Source organism: Hordeum vulgare, chromosome 3H (genome assembly GCF_904849725.1).
Source record: "Hordeum vulgare subsp. vulgare chromosome 3H, MorexV3_pseudomolecules_assembly, whole genome shotgun sequence".
Classification (NCBI taxonomy): domain Eukaryota; kingdom Viridiplantae; phylum Streptophyta; class Magnoliopsida; order Poales; family Poaceae; genus Hordeum; species Hordeum vulgare.
The window spans coordinates 476,367,702-476,392,085 of record NC_058520.1 but is presented as its reverse complement, the minus strand read 5'-3'; positions in this window follow the sequence as shown (position 1 = coordinate 476,392,085).

Below are 24,384 nucleotides of genomic sequence, written 5' to 3'. Positions count from 1 at the left end.
CGATACCTTTTGCCATGAGGCACTTGGCGATGTGGTTCTTGTTGGGGGCGTTGAAGAGAGACACCTTCTTGGCAGAGGGGGTGGCAATAGCAACAGTTGCCGTTGATACCATATCATCATCATCATCATCGGAAGGGTACTCTTCAAGGGCCACCATGCCCTTTGGGTGGGGTTTCTTCACAAAGTTGTTCTTGATTGGGAATGACTTGGTTTTGTCTTTGCGAATGAGCTTGCCCCTATTGTCTTCCCTTTTCTCATAGGGACATTCGGCCACGAAGTGACTCACGTTACCACAGTTATAGCATGTCCTCACTCGTTGCTTGGGTTTGAACCCACTTGAGTTGTTCTTGGTGAAGGTGGGTCTTGAGTTCCTCTTGTTGCCCCATAATTGCCTTGACGCAAGAGCCATGTGCTCATGATAAGTATACTTCATGTCTTCAGGGCAGCTCTCCTCTTCCTCATCATCATCTTCTTCTTCAAAAGTTGCTTTTGCCTTTAACGCAAGGTTGGGTGAAGATGTCTTTGAGCGAACACGAGCAAGTGCATTGTCAGCTGTCTCGTTCATGATTGACATTGCAATGAATTCATCCAACACCGCACTGGAAGACAAGGAGTGGAAATCTGGTCGTTGACGAATGACAGATGACATGGCTTTATTGAAAGGCATGATGGCTTTGAGAAACTTGCGCTTGACCCATGTATCATCCACATCCTTGCTCCCATGGTCCTTGAGTGCCACAGCAATAGCAGTCACCCTCCGATAGAGATCGCGAGGGTCCTCGTCTTCCTTCATCACAAAGTCATTGGCCTTATCAAGTACCACTTCATAGTTGGACCGTTGAATGCTTGAGCTTCCCTTGTACAACACCATAATGTGCTCCCAATAGTCCTTGGCCAAAGTGAAGGGACGCAAGTGAGGAAGATCTTCAGGTGGCACTGCGGACTGGAGAATAAACAAAGCAGAGTGATTATATTGATTGTCCGCTTCTTCTCTTGGAGTGAGGTTGCTTGGGTCATGGGGATAATAGCCTTGCACGATGATTCTCCACAAATTTGTTGAGTTGTGATTTAAATGAGACTTAATAGAAAATAGCCAGTTAGCAAAATCACCTTTTACAAGCTTAGGAGGAGGACCAACAGGATTAAGACGCGGTGTGGGAACCGGTCCTCCATAGACTAAGGGTGGAGGAACAGATGCATACGTCCCATTCCCATCATTTTTGAGAGGAGGGGAAGGTTGCATACCTTTAGCCGTTTCCCTAAAGGAATTGGCCTCCGAATCCGTGTTGGTGGGTTTAACCACCAATGCCGGTTCGGGAGAATTTTTAATTCCCTCAATTAAATCTTTAAGCATGGTCTTGACCTCGTTCGTCATGGACGTCTTGAGTGCGGCCATAGCCATATTCAAGTCGTCCCTTGTGATTGAAGTCAAGTCCATGCCCTCGGTTTGTGCATGGGGAACTCCCTCATCATCTTCCATACTCTTCGGGTGGTTAAACCGTTAATAAAGAAACGTGGCTCTGATACCAATTGAACGGATCGATATGGTTGACTAGAGGGGGGGTGAATAGGCAACGACCACTTTTTAATTAATCTTAACAAGTTAGGGTAAGCAACATACGGGTTCACTAAAATAGCAACAAAGAGGTGAACCTATATGATGCTAACAACAAGAGCAACTAAGATAAGTAAGAGATACACAACAACATAAGCATACACGAAGTAAAGGTTAGAGATAACCACAAGTGGAACCAATGAAGATGAGGATTTGTTACCGAAGTTCCTTCCCTTTGACAGGAAGTACGTCTCCGTTGGAGCGGTGTGGAGGCACAATGCTGTTGGAGAACGTCGCATGGGAAACAAAAATTTTCCTACGCGCACGAAGACCTATCATGGTGATGTCCATCTACGAGAGGGGATGAGTGATCTACGTACCCTTGTAGATCGTACAGCAGAAGCGTTAGTGAACGCGGTTGATGTAGTGGAACGTCCTCACGTCCCTCGATCTGCCCCGCGAACAATCCCGCGATCAGTCCCACGATCTAGTACCGAACGGACGACACCTCCGCGTTCAGCACACGTACAGCTCGACGATGATCTCGGCCTTCTTGATCCAGCAAGAGAGACGGAGAGGTAGAAGAGTTCTTCGGCATCATGACGGCGCTCCGGAGGTTGGTGATGACCTTGTCTCAGAAGGGCTCCGCCCGAGCTCCGCAGAAACGCGATCTAGAGGAAAAACCGTGCAGGTATGTGGTCGGGCTGCCGTGGAAAAGTCGTCCCAAATCAGCCCTAAAACCTCCGTATATATAGGTGGGAGGGAGGGGACCTTGCCTTGGGGCTAAAGGAGCCCCAAGGGGGTCGGCCGAGTCCAAGGGGGGAGGACTCCCCCCCCAAACCGAGTTGGACTTGGTTTGGTGGGAGGGAGTCCCCCTTCCTTCCCACCTCCTCCCTTTTTTTTCTTTTCTCTTGATTTTCTCTTCTTGGCGCATAGAGCCCTTTTGGGCTGTCCCACCGGCCCACTAAGGGCTGGTGTGCCACCCTCAAGGCCTATGGGCTTCCCCGGGGTGGGTTTCCCCCCCCCCCCCCCGGTGAACTCCCGGAACCCATTCGTCATTCCCGGTACATTCCCGGTAACTCCGAAAACCTTCCGGTAATCAAATGAGGTCATCCTATATATCAATCTTTGTTTCCGGACTATTCCGGAAACCCTCGTGACGTCTGTGATCTCATCCGGGACTCCGAACAACATTTGGTAACCAACCATATAACTCAAATACGCATAAAACAACGTCGAACCTTAAGTGTGCAGACCCTGCGGGTTCGAGAACTATGTAGACATGACCCGAGAGACTCCTCGGTCAATATCCAATAGCGGGACCTGGATGCCCATATTGGATCCTACATATTCTACGAAGATCTTATCGTTTGAACCTCAGTGCCAAGGATTCATATAATCCCGTATGTCATTCCCTTTGTCCTTCGATATGTTACTTGCCCGAGATTCGATCGTCAGTATCCGTATACCTATTTCAATCTCGTTTACCGGCAAGTCTCTTTACTCGTTCCGTAATACAAGATCCCGTAACTTACACTAAGTCACATTGCTTGCAAGGCTTGTGTGTGATGTTGTATTACCGAGTGGGCCCCGAGATACCTCTCCGTTACACGGAGTGAAAAATCCCAGTCTTGATCCATACTAACTCAACGAACACCTTCGGAGATACCTGTAGAGCATCTTTATAGTCACCCAGTTACGTTGCGACGTTTGATACACACAAAGCATTCCTTCGGTGTCCGTGAGTTATATGATCTCGTGGTCATAGGAACAAATACTTGACACGCAGAAAACAGTAGCAACAAAATGACACGATCAACATGCTACGTCTATTATTTTGGGTCTAGTCCATCACATGATTCTCCTAATGATGTGATCCCGTTATGAAGTGACAACACTTGCCTATGGCCAGGAAACCTTGACCATCTTTGATCAACGAGCTAGTCAACTAGAGGCTTACTAGGGACAGTGTTTTGTCTATGTATCCACACAAGTATTGTGTTTCCAATCAATACAATTATAGCATGGATAATAAACGATTATCATGAACGAAGAAATATAATAATAACTAATTTATTATTGCCTCTAGGGCATATTTGCAACAGTCTCCCACTTGCACTAGAGTCAATAATCTAGTTCACATCACCATGTGATTCCAACGAATCCAACACCCATATAGTTATGGGGTCTGATCACGTCTTGCTCGTGAGAGAGGTTTTAGTCAACGGTTCAGAAACTTTTAGATCCGTGCGTTCTTTTACAAATATTTATGTCATCTTATAGATGCTGCTACTACGTGCTATTCGGAAATGCTCCAAATATCTACTCTACTGTACGAATCCGTTTCACTACTCATAGTTATTCGGATTAGTGTCAAAGCTTGCATCGACGTAACCCTTTACGACGAACTCTTTAACCACCTCCATAATCGAGAAAAATTCCTTAGTCCATTAGTTACTAAGGATAAATTTTGACCGCTGCTAGTGATTCAATCATGGATCACTCTCTGTACCTCTCAACATACTTTGAGTCAAGGCACACATCAGGTGCGGTACACAGCATGGCATACTTTAGATTCTACGGCTAAGGCATAGAAGACGACCTTCGTCTATTCTCTTTATTCTGCCGTGGTCGGGTTTTGGGTCTTACTCAAATTCACACCTCACAACGCAACCAAGAACTCCTTCTTTGCTGATCTATTTTGAACTCTTTCAAAAACTTGTCAAGGCATGCATCTTATTGAAACTTCTATTAAGCGCTTTTCGATCTATCTTCATAGATCTTTGATGCTCAACGTTCAAGTAGCGTAATCCAGGTACTCCTTTGAAAACTTCTTTCAAACAACCTTGTATGCTTTACAGAAATTCTACATTACTTCTGATCCACGATATGTCAACCACATATACCTATCAGAAATTCTATAGTGCTCCCACTCACTTCTTTGGAAATACAAGTTTCTCATAAACCTTATACAAACCCAAAATCTTTGATCATCTCATCAAAGTGTATATTCCAACTCCGAGATGCTTGCACCAGTCCATTGAAGGATCACTGGAGCTTGCATACTTGCTAGTATCTTTAGGATCGACAAAACCTTCTGGTTGTATCACATACAATGTTTGCTCAAGGAAACCGTCGAGAAAACAATGTTTTGACATCCTACGTGCAATATTTCATAAATAATGCATCAACAACTAACATAATTCTAACAGACCTTTAGCATCGCTACGAGTGAGAAAGTCTCATCATAGTCAACTGTTTGATCTTGTCGAAAACATCTTTGCGACAAGTCGAGCTTTTCTTAATAGTGACTTATCACCATCATTGTCTGTCATCTTTTAAAAGATCCATTTTACTCAATAGTCCTATCACCATCAAGTAATTCTTCCAAAGTCTACAATTTGTTTTCATACATGGATCCTCTCTCGAATTTCATGGCTTCCAGCCATTTGTCGGAATCTGGGCCCACCATCGCTTTCTCCATAACTCGTAGGTTCACTGTTGCTCAACAACATGACCTCCAAGACAGGGTTACCATACCACTCCGTAGTAGTACGCGACCTTGTCAACCTACGAGGCTTGTAGTAACTTGATCCGATGCTTGATGATCACCATCATCAGCTTCCACTTCAATTGGTGTAGGCGCCACAGGAACAACTTCATGCGCCCTGCTACACACTGGTTGAAGTGATGGTTCAATAACCTCATCAAGTTCTACCACCCTCCCACTCAATTCTTTCGAGAGAAACCTTTCCTCGAGAAAGGATCCATTTCTAGAAACAAACACTTTGCTTTCGGATCTGAGATAGGAGATGTACCCAACTATTTTGGATATCCTATGAAGATGCATTTATCCGCTTTGGATTCGAGCTTACCAAACTGAAACTTTTTCACATAAGTGTCGAAGCCCCAAACTTTCAAGAAACGACAGTTTAGATTTCTCTAAACCTCAGTCTATACTGTGTCATCTCAACGGAAATACGCGGTGCCCTATTTAAAGTGAGTGCGGTTGTCTCTAATGCATAACCTATAAACGATAGTGGTAATTCGATAAGAGACATCATAGTATGCACCATACCAAATAGTGCGTGGCTATGACTTTCAGACACATCATCACTCTATGATGTTCCAGGTGGCATGAACTGCGAAACAATTTCCACACTGTCTTAACTGTGTACCAAAACTCGTAACTCAGATATTCATTTCCATGATCATATCGTAGACAGTTTATCCTCTTGTTACGACGAACTTCACTCTGAAATGGAATTGAACTTTTTCAACATTTCAGACTTGTGATTCATTAAGTAAATACTCCTGTATCTACTCAAATCGTCAGTGAAGTAAGAACATAATGATATCCACTGCGTGCCTCAGCACCCATTGGACTGCATACATCAAAATGTATCACTTCCAACAAGTTACTATCTTATTTCATCTCAATGAAAACAAGGCCTTGCTCATGTGGTATGATTTGCATGTCACTAGTGATTCGAAATCAGGTGAGTACAAAGATCCATCAGCATGGAGCCTCTTCATGCAATTTATACTAAAATGACTCAAGCGTCAGTGCCACAAGTAAGTGGTACTATCATCATCAACTCGTATCTTTTGGCACCAATATCATGAACATGTGTAACACTACGATCGAGATTCAATAAACCATTGAAGGTGATTATTCAAGCAAATAGAGTAACCATTATTCTCTTTAAATGAATAATCGTATTGCAATAAACACGATCCAATTATGTTCATGCTTAACGCAAGCACCAAATAACGATTATTTATGTTTAACACCAATCCCGATGGTAGAGGGAGCGTGCGACGTTTGATTATATCAACCTTGGAAACACTTCCAACACGTATCGTCACCTTGCCTTTAGCTAGTCTCCGTTTAAGCCGTAGCTTTCATTTCGTGTTACTAATCACTTAGCAACCGAACCGGTATCCAATACCCTTATGCTACTAGGAGTACTAGTAAAGTACACATCAACATCATGTATATCAAATATACTTCTTTCGACTTTTGCCAGCCCACTTATCTACCAAGTATCTAGAGTTGCTCTGCCTCAGTGACTGTTCCCCTCATTACAGAAACACTTAGTCTCGGGTTTGGGTTTAATCTTGGGTCTCTTCATTAGTGCAGCAACTGTTTTGCCGTTTCACGAAGTATCCCTTCTAGCCCTTGCCTTTCTTGAAACTTAGTGGTTTTACAAACCATCAACTATTGATGCTCCTTCTTGATTTCTACTTTCGCAGTGTCAAACATCGTGAATCGCTCAAGGATCATTGTATGTATCCTTGATATGTTATAGTTCATCACGAAGCTCTCACAGCTTGGTGGCAGTGACTTTGGAGAACTATCACTATCTCATCTGGAAGATTAACTCCCACTTGATTCAAGTGATTGTCGTACTCAGACAATCTGAGCACACGCTCAACGATTGAGCCTTTCTCCTTTACTTTGTGGACAAAGAATCTTGTCGGAGGTCTTGTACCTCTTAACAAGGGCACAAGCATGAAATCACAATTTCATCTCTTTAGAACATCACTTATGTTCCGCGACGTTTCAAAACGTTTTTGGTGCCTTGCTTCTAAGCCATTAAGTATTTTGCACTGAACTATCGTGTAGTCATCAGAAACGTATATGTCGGATGTTCACAGCATCCACAAATGACGCTCGAGGTGCAGAACGCCGAGTGGTGCATTAAGGACATAAGCCTTCTGCGCAGCAACGAGGACAATCCTCGGTTTTACAGACTTAGTCTGCAAAGTTTGCTACTATCAATTTTCAACTAAATTTTCTCTAGGAACATATAAAAATAGTAGAGCTATAGCGCAAGCTACATCGTAATTCGCAAAGACCATTAGACTATGTTCATGATAATTAGTTCAATTAATCATATTACTTAAGAACTCCCACTCAAAAAGTACATCTCTCTAGTCATTTGAGTGGTACATGACCCAAATCCACTATCTCAAGTCCGATCATCACGTGAGTCGAGAATAGTTTCAGTGGTAAGCATATCTATGCTAATCATATCAACTATATGATTCATGCTCGACCTTTCGGTCTCATGTGTTCCGAGGCCATGTCTGCACATGCTAGGCTCGTCAAGCTTAACCCGAGTGTTCCGCGTGCGCAACTGTTTTCCACCCGTTGTATGTGAACGTTGAGTCTATCACACCCGATCATCACGTGGTGTCTCGAAATGATGAACTGTAGCAACGGTGCACAGTCGGGGAGAACACAATTTCGTCTTGAAATTTTAGTGAGAGATCACCTCAGAATGCTACCGTCGTTCTAAGCAAGATAAGGTGCATAAAAGGATTAACATCACATGCAATTCATAAGTGACATGATATGGCCATCATCACGTGCTTCTTGATCTCCATCACCAAAGCACCGGCACGATCTTCTTGTCACCGGCGCCACACCATGATCTCCATCAACGTGTCGCCATCGGGGTTGTCGTGCTACTCATGCTATTACTACTAAAGCTACATCCTAGCAAAATAGTAAACGCATCTGCAAGCACAAACGTTAGTTATAAAGACAACCCTATGGCTCCTGCCGGTTGCCGTACCATCGACGTGCAAGTCGATATTTTCTATTACAACATGATCATCTCATACATCCAATATATCACATCACATCGTTGGCCATATCACATCACAAGCATACCCTGCAAAAACAAGTTAGACGTCCTCTAATTTTGTTGTTGCATGTTTTACGTGGTGACCATGGGTATCTAGTGGGATCGCATCTTACTTACGCAAACACCACAACGGAGATATATGAGTTGCTATTTAACCTCATCCAAGGACCTCCTCGGTCAAATCCGATTCAACTAAAGTTGGAGAAACTGACACCCGCCAGTCATCTTTGAGCAACGGAGTTACTCGTAGCGATGAAACCAGTCTCTCGTAAGCGTACGAGTAATGTCGGTCCGAGCCGCTTCGATCCAACAATACCGCGGAATCAAGAAAAGACTAGGGAGGGCAGCAAAATGCACATCACCGCCCACAAAAACTTTTGTGTTCTACTCGAGAAGACATCTACGCATGAACCTAGCTCATGATGCCACTGTTGGGGAACGTCGCATGGGAAACAAAAAATTTCCTACGCGCACGAAGACCTATCATGGTGATGTCCATCTACGAGAGGGGATGAGTGATCTATGTACCCTTGTAGATCGTACAGCAGAAGCGTTAGTGAACGCGGTTGATGTAGTGGAACGTCCTCACGTCCCTCGATCCGCCCCGCGAAAAATCCCGCGATCAGTCCCACGATCTAGTACCGAACGGACGGCACCTCCGCGTTCAGCACACGTACAACTCGACGATGATCTCGGCCTTCTTGATCCAGCAAGAGAGACGGAGAGGTAGAAGAGTTCTCCGGCAGCGTGATGGCGCTCCAGAGGTTGGTGATGACCTTGTCTCAGCAGGGCTCCGCCCGAGCTCCGCAGAAACGCGATCTAGAGGAAAAACCGTGGAGGTATGTGGTCGGGCTGCCGTGGAAAAGTCATCCCAAATCAGCCCTAAAACCTCCGTATATATAGGTGGGAGGGTGGGGACCTTGCCTTGGGGCTCAAGGAGCCCCAAGGGGGTCGGCCGAGTCCAAGGGGGGAGGACTCCCCCCCAAACCGAGTTGGACTTGGTTTGGTGGGAGGGAGTCCCCCTTCCTTCCCACCTCCTCCATTTTTTTTCTTTTCTCTTGATTTTCTCTTCTTGGCGCATAGAGCCCTTTTGGGCTGTCCCACCAGCCCACTAAGGGCTGGTGTGCCACCCTCAAGGCCTATGGGCTTCCCCGGGGTGGGTTGCCCCCCCCCCGGTGAACTCCCGGAACCCATTCGTCATTCCCGGTACATTCCCGGTAACTCCGAAAACCTTCCGGTAATCAAATGAGGTCATCCTATATATCAATCTTCGTTTCCGGACTATTCCGAAAACCCTCGTGACGTCCGTGATCTCATCCGGGACTCCGAACAACATTCTGTAACCAACCATATAACTCAAATACGCATAAAACAACGTCGAACCTTAAGTGTGCAGACCCTGCGGGTTCGAGAACTATGTAGACATGACCCGAGAGACTCCTCGGTCAATATCCAATAGCGGGACCTGGATGCCCATATTGGATCCTACATATTCTACGAAGATCTTATCGTTTGAACCTCAGTGCCAAGGATTCATATAATCCCGGATGTCATTCCCTTTGTCCTTCGGTATGTTACTTGCCCGAGATTCGATCGTCAGTATCCGTATACCTATTTCAATCTCGTTTACCGGCAAGTCTCTTTACTCGTTCCGTAATACAAGATCCCGTAACTTACACTAAGTCACATTGCTTGCAAGGCTTGTGTGTGATGTTGTATTACTGAGTGGGCCCCGAGATACCTCTCCGTTACACGGAGTGACAAATCCCAGTCTTGTTCCATACTAGCTCAACGAAAACCTTCAGAGATACCTGTAGAGCATCTTTATAGTCACCCAGTTACGTTGCGACGTTTGATACACACAAAGCATTCCTCCGGTGTCCGTGAGTTATATGATCTCATGGTCATAGGAACAAATACTTGACACACAGAAAACAGTAGCAACAAAATGACACGATCAACATGCTACGTCTATTAGTTTGGGTCTAGTCCATCACATGATTCTCCTAATGATGTGATCCCGTTATCAAGTGACAACACTTGCCTATGGCCAGGAAACCTTGACCATCTTTGATCAACGAGCTAGTCAACTAGAGGCTTACTAGGGACAGTGTTTTGTCTATGTATCCACACAAGTATTGTGTTTCCAATCAATACAATTATAGCATGGATAATAAACGATTATCATGAACGAAGAAATATAATAATAACTAATTTATTATTGCCTCTAGGGCATATTTCCAACAAATGCTCCCCAATAAGCCACTAGGGCCACCGTATTCTCCTCACGCCCTCACACGATGCAAGGTACCGTGATTCCACTACAGGTGCCCTTGAAGGCGGCGAGCGAACCTTACAAACAAGGTTGGGGCAAACTCCACACAAAGCTTGGAGGCTCCCAACAAGACCACGGAGCTTCACCACAATGGAATGTGGCTCCGAGGTGACCTCAACCGTCTAGGGTACTCAAACACCCAAGAGTAACAAGATCCGCAAGGGATTGGTGGGGGAATCAACTTTTCTCTTGGTGGAAGTGTAGATCTAGGCCTTCTCAACCAATCCCTAAAGAATCAACAAGTTTGATTGGCTAGGGAGAGAGATCGGGCACTTTTGAGCTTAGGGAGCAACAATGGAGCTTGGGAGAGTCAAAGGTAGGGTTCTACAGCAAGAAGAACACCTTATATAGTGGGGGGGAATCCAACCGTTTTGCACTCACAGCCCGAGCCTAGCGGTACTACCGCTGGCTGCAGCGGTACTACCACTAGCACTCCAGCGGTACTACCGCTGGCTACAGCGGCACTACTGTTGGCACTCCAGCGGTACTACCGCTGGCTGCAGCGATGCTACCACTGGGCCCATGGTAGTGCAGAAGCACTACCGGGCCAACCACCGCCAAGAAAGTCTTCGCAAAATGGTCCGACGAACTACAGCCGCTAGGATAGCGGTACTAAGCTCCTGGAGCGGTACTACCGCTGACCAGGGGCGGTACTACCGCTGACCAGGGGCGGTACTACCGCCAGCACAACGGTACTACCACTAACACTAGCGGTACTACCGCTAGGGCTAGCGGTACTACCGCCAGCTCCAGTGGTACTACCGCTAGGGACAGCGGTACTACCGCTGGGAGACCTTTTTTGCTTAGAGGAGATAAACCATAGGCGGGAGCCACTCCAAAGTTGCAGGAAAGGGGAAGGGAGATAAAGTGTGTGCGTGCAAAATTGATTCCACCCAAACCTTTCCACTACGGGTCCCCTCTTAATAGTAAGGCGTTCCTATGACTCAAAGAAAGAGAATCGTAGAGTACACCGTGCTTCTGTTCCATGGAAGGGGGGGCGAGTTGTCTTGTGCCGTTGACATGTGTTATCTGAAATCTTAACACACACGATTAGTCCTTTGCGGTACTGTCATCAATCACCAAAATTACTTAGGCATCAAATATGCCCTAATAATATCCCCCTTTTTTGGTGGATTCATGACAATACCGGATTTGCACAGTGAATAGCATGTGAACATAAAGATAGTGGTAGAGAAAATTAAGGAGCATATGACTCACATCATATGATAGAAATAAGTCTCACACTAGTTCAAGTCTCACATCACACAAAGAAAAGATAGCAAATAAGAGCAAACCAAGTTCAAAGCAAACACGATAAGATAAGCAAAGCTCAAATCCAGCTCCTAGACTCTCTCCCCCTTTGGCACAAGACACCAAAAAGGGTCACACCTAATGACACAGGTGGTCACTCCTCATCCTCATCAGCCCCAGACTCGTCCGTGGCATCCGGATCGTCCTGCTCCTCCTCATTGTCCTCCCGAGACGCCTCCTCCTCTGCATCAGACCACTAATAACCTTGAGCCCGCATCCAATCAGACTCTGGAGTGATGTCGTCCTCTGAGCCGCTGGAGATATCAACATCAAGTGTCCTCAAGACACGCTTGTGCCTCTGACGGTTCTCCTTCTAGGCCACATGAGACTGATAGTGTCCCTTGGCCTGCATACAGAAGAGAGTCTTCATTTTATCCTTCAGTTTCACTGCCCAAGATGGCATAGTAGAAGAGTGGGACTAAGAAGCGGGGCCTCTTTCTGCAGCAGTCTCTGTGTCAATGTCCATGTGCTGAGACGAAGTGGATGGGTTGGCCCATTTGTCTTTGATGCGGAGCTTGATAGGATCATGCATAAAGTAATCAGCCTGAATAGGGAACTCATTAATCATATAGACTTCGTGCCACCTCTGGCGAATATAGGCAAACAAGTAGGGCCCGTAGATGGGAACCTTGCGGTTCATGATGCAGTTTCAGAGCTCATTGAACATCACGTCGGAAATATCGAGAGGGGCAGATTCCTTAGTCTTAGCCTCCTCACAGAGCAGAAGCATCTAAGCTAGATAACCATGCACCTCGTCAAAGTTACCAATGCGAGGAAAGAGAGTGTTGCGGAAGATCCGATGCATGATATCCAGATGCTTGGGGAGCACACCTTTCTTCACATAAAGTTGTTGCAGCATGTCCTTGGGGGTGGCAGTAGATGAAGATGGAGCATGAGGACGCAACCCAAGAGGATTGTCAGCTCCCTGAAAGTCGACCTTGAGAAGCTTCATGAATTCTGACCAAGAACCTGTCATCTTCTGAGTACCGGTCATCCAAGTCGTGGTGCGCTCGTCATCAGGTGAAAAGTGAACAGTGACATAGAATTGGGCCACAAAGTCTGGATCAAAGTCGCGCTTGAAGGTGATGATCTCCTTAATGCCAAGCGTGTCAATCAAAGAGAGAGCCTCACCAAAGTAATCCGGGTTCCGCTGAAGGTGAGCCAAGTCAATCCACTGAACTGGAACAAACATCTTCTTGAAGTGCTTGATGATGTCGCGATAGATCATGCAGTGATCCCGTGACCAAACATGCTCGACATTCTTGATCTGAGCCTTCTCTTCTAGATAGTGATTGCGGGTGCGGAACCGAAGATACTCCTTAGGGGGCATATTGCGAACGTTGATCCCCTTGTTCTTGTGAGCTGTCTTCTTGAAAGACTTCTTTTTGGGATTCAGACCGGAAGTGGCGAAGCCCTCTGGAGCATCTGGAGTGTGATACTGCTTCGTTGGGTGTCCCGTGGGGGATTCGAGCGACGAGCACCACCTGTGACACACAAGATACACACCGAAAAAGAGCGACAGGAGGAGTCAAGGCAATGAACAAAAAGAGGCATAAAAGTAAACTCACATTGCCAAGAAAACAGAAAAGAAGAAAAATATCCTCCTGGCGGTAGTACCGCTACCCCTGGCAGTAGTACCGCTGGGGTCCTAGAGGTAGTACCGCTACCCCTCGCGGTAGTACCGCTGGGGTCCTAGCGGTAGTACCGCCAGCCTGGCGGTAGTACCGCTGGGGGGTTGACTTTCAGATCTGAATAGAAAAAGACCCATAGAAACGTCTAGATTGGATTTACGAGGGCCATGGCTACTGCATAGAATCACTACAGTAACCACCATAGCCCTAAACACATAAGGATTCAAGTTCTAGATCTAATCCAAAATAATAGAAAAAGTGCTTGATCTAAAACATGAAGAACCTAGAGCATGTCAATATAAACGCAATGAATCATAGGACCTACACTCCCCTAGAACATCTCCTTCGTTCCATCCAAGAACAAAGCACAAAACCATAGTCATGGATCCAAATCACCAATGCTCCTAACCCTAGACACAAGAAAACACCAATCAATAGAATAAAGGGAGGAGCTTTACCGGAGTCCATGGCACTTGGTGGAGGAAGGAGGATTGGAGCAAACCCTCCAACTCAACGGAGAGAAGGGGCTCCACAGATAGAGACCCAAATAGGGGGAGTTCGGGGTTGGGGAAGGAAGAGCCATGAGGAAGAAGAAAGAGGGCAGAAAAAACGGGCTCCCCCTCCTTTATATAGTCCAAGGGGTACGGGCCAGCGGTAGTACCGCTGGGGTCATAGCGGTAGTAGCGCTGACCGCGCGGTAGTACCGCTGACCGCGCGGTAGTACCGCTGGGGTCCTAGCGGCAGTACCGGTGATCGCGCGGTAGTACCGCTGCCTGTAGCGGTAGTACAGTTGGGGTCCTGGCGGTAGTACCGCTCCCCCTGGCAGTAGTACCGCTCCCCCTTGAGACAGCCCTAAAAGCCCTAGTCAGGTCGTGGTAGGCTGGGGTCCTCGCGGTAGTACCGCTGGGGTCCTAGCAGTAGTACCGCTACCCCTGGCGGTAGTACCGCTGGGGTCCTGGCGGTAGTACCACTACCCCTGGCGGTAGTACCGCTCAAAATGGCACAACGAGACATAGGATTGCATGATAAAGACATGGGCAAACGACAAGTCAGTGTAATAAGAAGATAGCACCAGCAAGATATACTGACTCATCATTTTGTATCCTTTCTTCCATATGAGAGAAAGGTGGGGGCGGTGGCCGAGGCCACCTATGTTTGAGACAAAGGTATGACACCGCGAAGAATTATCCTTGGGTTTATGACCAACGCTCGTCTTTGAAGCACAAGTGCCATTTGGTAATGGCTAAAGTGAAAGACTTGATCAATTTATGCATAATGGGGGGAGGAAAAGTTCATTGAGAGAACAACACTCCCCCTATGTCCATGCCTACATCTAGAACAAGATCGAATGCATAGTGAGGTGCAAAGTGCCTAGCTTCAATCCACATTACTTGAATCAATGATATTTAGCTCATGCCTTAACTCATGGAACCTTGCTTCATCTAGGGGCTTAGTGAAAATATCTGCAAGTTGCTCTTAAGTGTGGATGAAGTGAACCTCAATATCACCAAGCTTGATATGTTCACGAATGAAGTGATGGCGAATATCAATATTCTTGGTCTTGCTATGTTGCACTGGGTTGAGGGAAATCTTGATAGCACTTTGATTGTCACATAGAAGAGGCACTTTGTCACAAGTGACACCGTAATCCTTTAAAGTTTGCCTCATCCATAGCAATTGTGCACAACAACTTGCAGCTGCCACATACTCAGCTTCGGTGGATGATAGTGAGACACAATTCTGCTTCTTTGAAGACCAACTTACCAGTAAGCGACCAAGGAATTGGCATCCTCCAGAAATTGACTTCCTCTCCACACAATCTCATGCCCAATCTGAGTCAGAATAGCCCACTAGGTTGAAGTTTGCTCCTTTGGGATACCATAGACCAAAGTTTGGGGTATGAGCCAAATATCGAAAGATTCGCTTAACAGCCATATAATGACTTTCTTTTGGTGCGGATTGAAACCGTGCACATATCCCTACACTCAACATAATATCTGGTCTAGATGCACAAAGGTAAAGGAGGGATCCAATCATGGAGCGATATACCTTTTGATCCACTGCTTTACCATTGGGATCACGGTCAAGCTTGCATCTTGTTGGCATGGGGAACTTGACCGGCTTGACATCTTCGAGCTCGAACCTTTTGAGCATGTCTTGAGTGTACTTGGCTTGTTTGATGAAGGTCCCTTCTAGGCCTTGTTCAATCTCGAATCCGAGGAAGAACTTCAACTCTCCCATCATGGACATCTCAAATTTCTCGGTCATTAGTGCAGCAAATTCTTCATTAAAGGAAATGTTAGGAGAACCAAAAATGATATCATCAACATATAGTTGGCATATGAACAAATCCCCTTTAACCCTCTTAGTAAAAAGAGTGGGATCTATATTCCCAATTTCAAACCCACGATCTTGTAACAACTCAATAAGATACTCATACCACGCACGTGGGTCTTGTTTAAGGCCATAGAGTGCCTTATTAAGTTTGCACACATGATTGGGGAGCTTGGGATGTTCGAATCCCGGGGGTTGTTTGACATAGACCAACTCATTTAAAGGACCATTAAGAAAGGCACTTTTCACATCCATTTTCTGTAATTTGAACTTATGATGAGAAGCAAATGCAAGCAGCATGCGAATAGATTCTAGACGAGCAACACGGGCAAAGGTTTCACCATAGTCGATACCCTCGACTTGGGAGTAGCCTTGAGCCACCAATCTTGCCTTGTTTCGAATCACAATCCCATTGGCATCTTGCTTGTTTTTGAAAATCAATTTGGTCCCGATGACATTATGTTCCTCCTTTGGTCTTGGCACTAAATCCCACACTTGATTACGCTCGAAGTTGTTGAGTTCTTCATGCATGGCCATAAGCCAATCCTCATCATCGAGCGCTTCCTGTACCTGTTGAGGTTCACAATACGAAACAAATGCGTGATGCTCACAATAATTCCAAATCTGTTGACGGGTGGATACTCCCTTTTTTAAACTGGCAAGTACATTCTTCATAAGATGTGACTTGACTCTCAGCTTGTTCGCAATCTTGGCTGCTCGACGCTCCAAGAGTTCTTCATTGGATAACTGGGGAGCATCGACTTGTTTACTTTGCTTGCCCTTGCGTCTTCAACCTCCCTTGGCACAGGCTGTTGGTGCTGCAGAAGGGAATTGCGAGACAGTATCCTGATCATCTTAACTTTTGACTTGAGCAGGTTCACTTGTTTGTCCTTGTACTTGTGGTTGCTCTTGATCTTGATCTTGTGCTTCTATTTGGTCTGGATCTTGTGGTTGCACTTGATCTTGATCTTGAGCAGGTTCAGAACCTTGGGTAAGTGCTTGAACATCATGGGACACATCACCATCGTTGGGCACTTGATCTTGACCTTGAGCTTGTTCAACTTGTTGAGAGTCTTCTCTTTGTTCATCGGAAGCGTGTGGGGCTTGTGGGGGTGATGGCTCCACTTGAGTAGAGCATTGTCCTTCTCCTTCGGCCACAGGGGGTTCCTCAATGGGGAGTATTTGACCAATCCCCATTCTTCTTATGGCTTGGGGAGGAATTTCATCACCTACATCACAAAGACCACTTTGTTCCACTTGGGAGCCATTATTTTCATCAAACTCCATGTTACACGTCTCCTCAATGAGTCCAGTGGACTTGTTGAGGACACGGTAAGCAAGAGAGTTTGTAGCATAACCAACAAAGATGCCCTCTTGTGCTCTAGAATCAAATTTAGCCAAACGTGCACCTTTCTTGAGAATGAAACACTTACAACCGAATACCCGGAAGTACTTGAGATTGCGTTTGTTTCCAGTGAGAATCTCATATGGAGTCTTGTTCAAGCCTTTGCGGATATAGAGCCGATTGGACGCATGACATGCTGTGTTGATGGCCTCAGCCCAAAAGTTATATGGAGATTTGAATTATGCCATCATTGTTCTTGCAGCATCCATCAAAGTCCGGTTCTTCCTTTCTGCCACGCCATTTTGTTGAGGGGTATATGGTGTTGAATATTGATGTTTTATTCCCTCATCACCTAGAAACTCATCCAAGGTGTAGTTCTTGAACTCGGTGCCGTTGTCACTTCTAATCATCAAGATCTTTGCTTCATGTTGACGTTGAGCTTCATTAGCAAAGTTGATGACAGTTTGTTGAGTCTCACTCTTCCTTTTGAAGAAATATACCCAGGTGTATCTTGAGTAGTCATCAACAATCACCAAGCAGTACTTTCTGCCTCCAAGACTATCAAATGATGGAGGACCGAAAAGATCCATATTGAGGAGCTCCAATGGCCTCTTAGTGTAAATGAGAGTCGTTGGACGATGAGCAGTTTCATGAATCTTTCCTTCAATGCAGGCACTGCAAGCACGATCTCTAGCAAAACTCACATTTGTTAGTCTTTGAATATGGTCCCCTTTGAGAAGACTTTGCAAAGATCTCATATTGACATGAGCTAGTCGGCGATGCCAAAGCCAGCCCACATCAACTTTAGCCATTAAAAACGTCGCAGTCTTAGTGGGTCGCTTTGAGAAGTTCACCACATAAAGACCATTTTCGACATATCCAACATAGGCTACTTTAAGAGTCTTGCTCCACAAGAGGACCATAGTATCAAGATTAAAGGAAGTGGAAAAATCCATAATTGCAAGTTGACGAACCGAAAGTAAATTGTAGGCAAGAGACTCAACAAGCATGACCTTCTCAATAGATAACTCTTGAGAGATGACGACCTTAACAAATCCCAATACCTTTGGCGAGGATGCATCGGCGAATTGGACATGGGTGGGCATAGATGGAGAAGGATGCACATCCACCACTAAGTCCTTGCTTCCGGTCATATGATTTGTTGCTCCACTATCGAGCAACCATGACACCCCACCGGAAGCAAACTCCTGCAATAGATCAAGGCTTGGTTATAGGTACCCATTTTTTAATGGGTCCTTTAATGTTAGAGACAAGGGTCTTAGGAACCCAGATAGCCCATTCAATGGACTCATAGTAAGAACCAACAAATCTGGCATAAACATGCCCATCACCAGCACGACGTAAAACATAGGAAGGATTGAGTTTGTCGGCTCTGTTAGTAGGAATGGTTTTTCCCTTCTTGACGTTACCATCGTCCACCTTGTTCCTGTTCACCTCCTGAGTCCCTTCGCCCTCTTTGACAAAGATGTCCATAAGGGTAGGGAATCGTTTGTTCCTGTTCCTCCTTTTTCCTTTTGACTTGGAGGTAAGTCCAAGTCCCTCCTTTCCTACAACACCCTTTTGATTGCTCAAGAGGTCGTTCAGGCTCTTCTCACCTTGTATGCATGCCACAAGGCCCTTCTCAAGTTTCTCCTTTAACTTGGCATTTTCCTCCACAAGATGTACATGCTCACAACAAGGGTTAGTTGTACAAGCATTATCAATTAACACAAAGGGAGGACAAGTAGAGATTTCCTTGGTAAGCTTTGCTTGGAGTTGATCATGAGACTCTTTCAGAGAGAAATGAACACCTTTCAAGACCTCGTGAGCCTTGTCAGGTGTGTCAAACTCCACTTTGAGTCTGTCATGGCCAACCCCAAGAGCATACTTTTCAGACTTAACCATACGAGTAAGAACAGTATCATGATCTAGTTTCTTTTGCATTTTAGCGCAGTCATCGTTGTATGACTCCTCAAGAGCCAAACAAAGAGTGCGCTCCTTTTCTAGTGCAATAGATAATTCAGCAATTTCATCGGCATAATCACGACTATGTCCCGGAAGCTCGGAGATGGTCTCCTCATGAGACTCGATGAGGTCATTGGCCTCACCCAGTTGTTCCAAGAGAGCAACAAAGTGCTTCTTGGATTCTCCCTTAATAGTGCACAGAAATTTGTCAAGATCATGCTCATTAAGTTCCCCAACATCACTATCATCAACACAATTCAATAATGAAGGAGCAGTAGCGATGTTGGTCTTAATGATGGGGTTACCTGATCGATACCTTTTGCCATGAGGCACTTGGCGATGTGGTTCTTGTTGGGGGCGTTGAAGAGAGACACCTTCTTGGGAGAGGGGGTGGCAATAGCAACAGTTGCCGTTGCCACCATATCATCATCATCATCATCATCGGAAGGGTACTCTTCAAGGGCCACCATGCCCTTTGGGTGGGGTTTCTTCACAAAGTTGTTCTTGATTGGGAATGACTTGGTTTTGTCTTTGCGAATGAGCTTGCCCCTGTTGTATTCCCTTTTCTCATAGGGACATTCGGCCAAGAAGTGACTCACGTTACCACAGTTATAGCATGTCCTCACTCGTTGCTTGGGTTTGAACCCACTTGAGTTGTTCTTGGTGAAGGTGGGTCTTGAGTTCCTCTTGTTGCCCCATAATTGCCTTGACGCAAGAGCCATTTGCTCATGATAAGCATACTTCATGTCTTCAGGGCAGCTCTCCTCTTCCTCATCATCTTCTTCTTCTTCAAAAGTTGCTTTTGCCTTTAACGCAAGGTTGGGTGAAGCTGTCTTTGAGCAAACACGAGCAAGTGCACTGTCAGCTGTCTCGTTCATGATTGACATTGCAATGAATTCATCCAACACCGCACTGGAAGACAAGGAGTGGAAATCTGGTCGTTGACGAATGACAGATGACATGGCTTTATTGAAAGGCATGATGGCTTTGAGAAACTTGTGCTTGACCCATGTATCATCCACATCCTTGCTCCCATGGTCCTTGAGTGCCACAACAATAGCAGTCACCCTCCGATAGAGATCACGAGGGTCCTCATCTTCGTTCATCACAAACTCATCGGCTTATCAAGTACCACTTCATAGTTGGACCGTTGAATGCTTGAGCTTCCCTTGTACAACACCATAATGTGCTCCCAATAGTCCTTGGTCAAAGTGAAGGGACGCAAGTGAGGAAGATCTTCAGGTGGCACTGCAGACTCGAGAATAAACAAAGCAGAGTGATTATATTGACTGTCCGCTTCTTCTCTTGGAGTGAGGTTGCTTGGGTCATCGGGATAATAGCCTTGCTCGATGATTCTCCACAAAATTGTTGAGCTGTGATTTAAATGAGACTTAATAGAAAATACCCAGTTAGCAAAATCACCTTTTACAAGCTTAGGAGGAGGACCAACAGGATTAAGACGCGGTGTGGGAACCGGTCCTCCATAGACTAAGGGTGGAGGAACAGATGCATACGTCCCATTCCCATCATTTTTGAGAGGAGGGGAAGGTTGCATACCTTTAGCCGTTTCCCTAAAGGAATTGGCCTCCGAATCCGTGTTGGTGGGTTTAACCACCAATGTCGGTTCGGGAGAATTTTTAATTCCCTCAATTAAATCTTTAAGCATGGTCTTGACCTCGTTCGTCATGGACGTCTTGAGTGTGGCCATAGCCGTATTCAAGTCGTCCCTTGTGATCGAAGTCAAGTCCATGCCCTCGGTTTGTGCATGGGGAACTCCCTCATCATCTTCCATACTCTTCGGGTGGTTAAACCGTTAATAAAGAGACGTGGCTCTGATACCAATTGAACGGATCGATATGGTTGACTAGAGGGGGGGGTGAATAGGCAACGACCACTTTTTAATTAATCTTAACAAGTTAGGGTAAGCAACATACGGGTTCACTAAAATAGCAACAAAGAGGTGAACCTATATGATGCTAACAACAAGAGCAACTAAGATAAGTAAGAGATACACAACAACATAAGCATACACGAAGTAAAGGTTAGAGATAACCACAAGTGGAACCAATGAAGACGAGGATGTGTTACCGAAGTTCCTTCCCTTTGACAGGAAGCACGTCTCCGTTGGAGCGGTGTGGTGGCACTGTTGGAAATATGCCCTAGAGGCAATAATAATTAGTTATTATTATATTTATTTGTTCACGATAATCGTTTATTATCCATGCTATAATTGTATTGATTGGAAACACAATACTTGTGTGGATACATAGACAAAACACTGTCCCTAGTAAGCCTCTAGTTGACTAGCTCGTTGATCAAAGATGGTCAAGGTTTCCTGGCCATAGGCAAGTGTTCTTACTTGATAACGGGATCACATCATTAGGAGAATCATGTGATGGACTAGACCCAAACTAATAGACGTAGCATGTTGATCGTGTCATTTTGTTGCTACTGTTTTCTGCGTGTCAAGTATTTCTTCCTATGACCATGAGATCATATAACTCACTGACACCGGAGGAATGCTTTGTGTGTATCAAACGTCGCAACGTAACTGGGTGACTATAAAGATGCTCTACAGGTATCTCCGAAGGTGTTCGTTGAGTTAGTATGGATCAAGACTGGGATTTGTCACTCCGTATGACGGAGAGGTATCTCGGGGCCCACTCGGTAATACAACATCACACACAAGCCTTGCAAGCTATGTGACTTAGTGTAAGTTGTGGGATCTTGTATTACGGAACGAGTAAAGAGACTTGCCGGTAAACGAGATTGAAATAGGTATGCGGATACTGACGATCGAATCTCAGGCAAGTAACATACCGAAGGACAAAGGGAATGACATACGGGATTATATGAATTCTTGGCACTGAGGTTCAAACGATAAGATCTTCGTAGAATATGTAGGATCCAATATGGGCATCCAGGTCCCGCTATTGTATATTGACCGAGGAGTCTCTCGTGTCATGTCTACATAGTTCTCGAACCCGCAGGGTCTGCACACTTAAGGTTCGACGTTGTTTTATGTGTATTTGAGTTACATGGTTGGTTACCGAATGTTGTTTGGAGTCCCGAATGATATCACGGACGTCACGAGGGTTTACGGAATGGTCCGGAAACGAAGATTGATATATAGGATGACCTCATTTGGTTACCGGAAGGTTTTCGTGCATTACCGGAAAAGTTTCGGGCTCATCGGTAGTGTACTGGGAGTGCCGGGAGGGGTGCCGGGGACCATCAGGAGGGGTGTCACGCCCCAAGGGGTCTCATGGGCTATGGGAAGAGATAAACCAGCCCCTAGTGGGCTGGAATAAGTTCCCACTAAGGCCCATAAGGTTTGAGAAGGAAAAACACAAGGTGGAAAGAGTTTCCAAGTGGGAAGGTGGAATCCTACTCCAAGTAGGATTGTAGTAGGACTCCTCCACCTCCAATTTTGGCCAAACCTTTAGGTTTTGAGGCTGCCTCCTCCCCTCCCTCCCTCCTATATATAGTGGGGTTTTAGGTCTGATTTTAGACAACTTTTGCCACGGCAGCCCGACCACATACCTCCACGGTTTTTCCTCTAGATCGCGTTTCTGCGGAGCTCGGGCGGAGCCCTCCTGAGATTAGATCACCACCAACCTCCGGAGCGCCGTCACGCTGCCGCAGAACTCATCTACCTCTCCGTCTCTCTTGCTGGATCAAGAAGGCCGAGATCATCGTCGAGCTGGACGTGTGCTGAACGCGGAGGTGCCGTCCGTTCGGCACTAGATCGGAGCGGATCGTGGGACGGTTCGTGGGACGGTTCGCGGGGCGGATCGAGGGACGTGAGGACGTTCTACTACATCAACCGCATTTCTTAACGCTTCTGCTGTGCAATCTACAAGGGTATGTATATCGGAAATCCCCTCTCGTAAATGGACATCACCATGATAGGTCTTCGTGCGCGTAGTGAAATTTTTGTTTCCCATGCAACGTTCCCCAACAGTGGCATCATGAGCTAGGTTCATGCGTAGATGTCTTCTCGAGTAGAACACAAAAGTTTTTGTGGGCGGTGATGTGCGTTTTGCTGCCCTCCTTAGTCTTTTCTTAATTCCGCGGCATTGTTGGATCGAAGCGGCTCAGACCGACATTACTCGTACGCTTACGAGAAACTGGTTTCATCGCTACGAGTAACTCCGTTGCTCAAAGATGACCGGCGAGTGTCGGTTTCTCCAACTTTAGTTGAATCAGATTTGACCGAGGAGGTCCTTGGATGAGGTTAAATAGCAATTCATACATCTCCGTTGTGGTGTTTGCGTAAGTAAGATGCGATCCTACTAGATACCCATGGTCACCACGTAAAACATGCAACAACAATTAGAGGACGTCTAACTTGTTTTTGCAGGGTATGCTTGTGATGTGATATGGCCAACGATGTGATGTGATATATTGGATGTATGAGATGATCATGTTGTAATAGTTAATATCGACTTGCACGTCGATGGTACGGCAACCGGCAGGAGCCATAGGGTTGTCTTTAAACTAACATTTGTGCTTGCAGATGCGTTTACTATATTGCTAGGACGTAGCTTTAGTAGTAATAGCATGAGTAGCACGACAACCCCGATGGCGACACGTTGATGGAGATTATGATGATGGAGATCATGGTGTGACGCCGGTGACAAGAAGATCGTGCCGGTGCTTTGGTGATGGAGATCAACAAGCACATGATGATGGCCATATCATGTCACTTATGAATTGCATGTGATGTTAATCCTTTATGCACCTTATCTTGCTTAGAACGACAGTAGCATTATGAGGTGATCTCTCACTAAAATTTCAAGACGAAATTGTGTTCTCCCCGACTGTGCACCGTTGCGACAGTTCTTCGTTTCGAGACACCACGTGATGATCGGGTGTGATAGACTCAACGTTCACATACAATGGGTGCAAAACAGTTGCACACGCGGAACACTCGGGTTAAGCTTGACGAGCCTAGCATGTGCAGACATGGCCTTGGAACACATGAGACCGAAAGGTCGAGCATGAATCGTATAGTAGATATGATTAGCATAGAGATGCTTACCACTGAAACTATTCTCGACTCACGTGATGATCGGACTTGAGATAGTGGATTTGGATCATGTACCACTCAAATGACTAGAGAGATGTACTTTTTGAGTGGGAGTTCTTAAGTAATATGATTAATTGAACTAATTGTCATGAACATAGTCTAATGGTCTTTGCGAATTACGATGTAGCTTGCGCTATAGCTCTACTGTTTTTATACATTC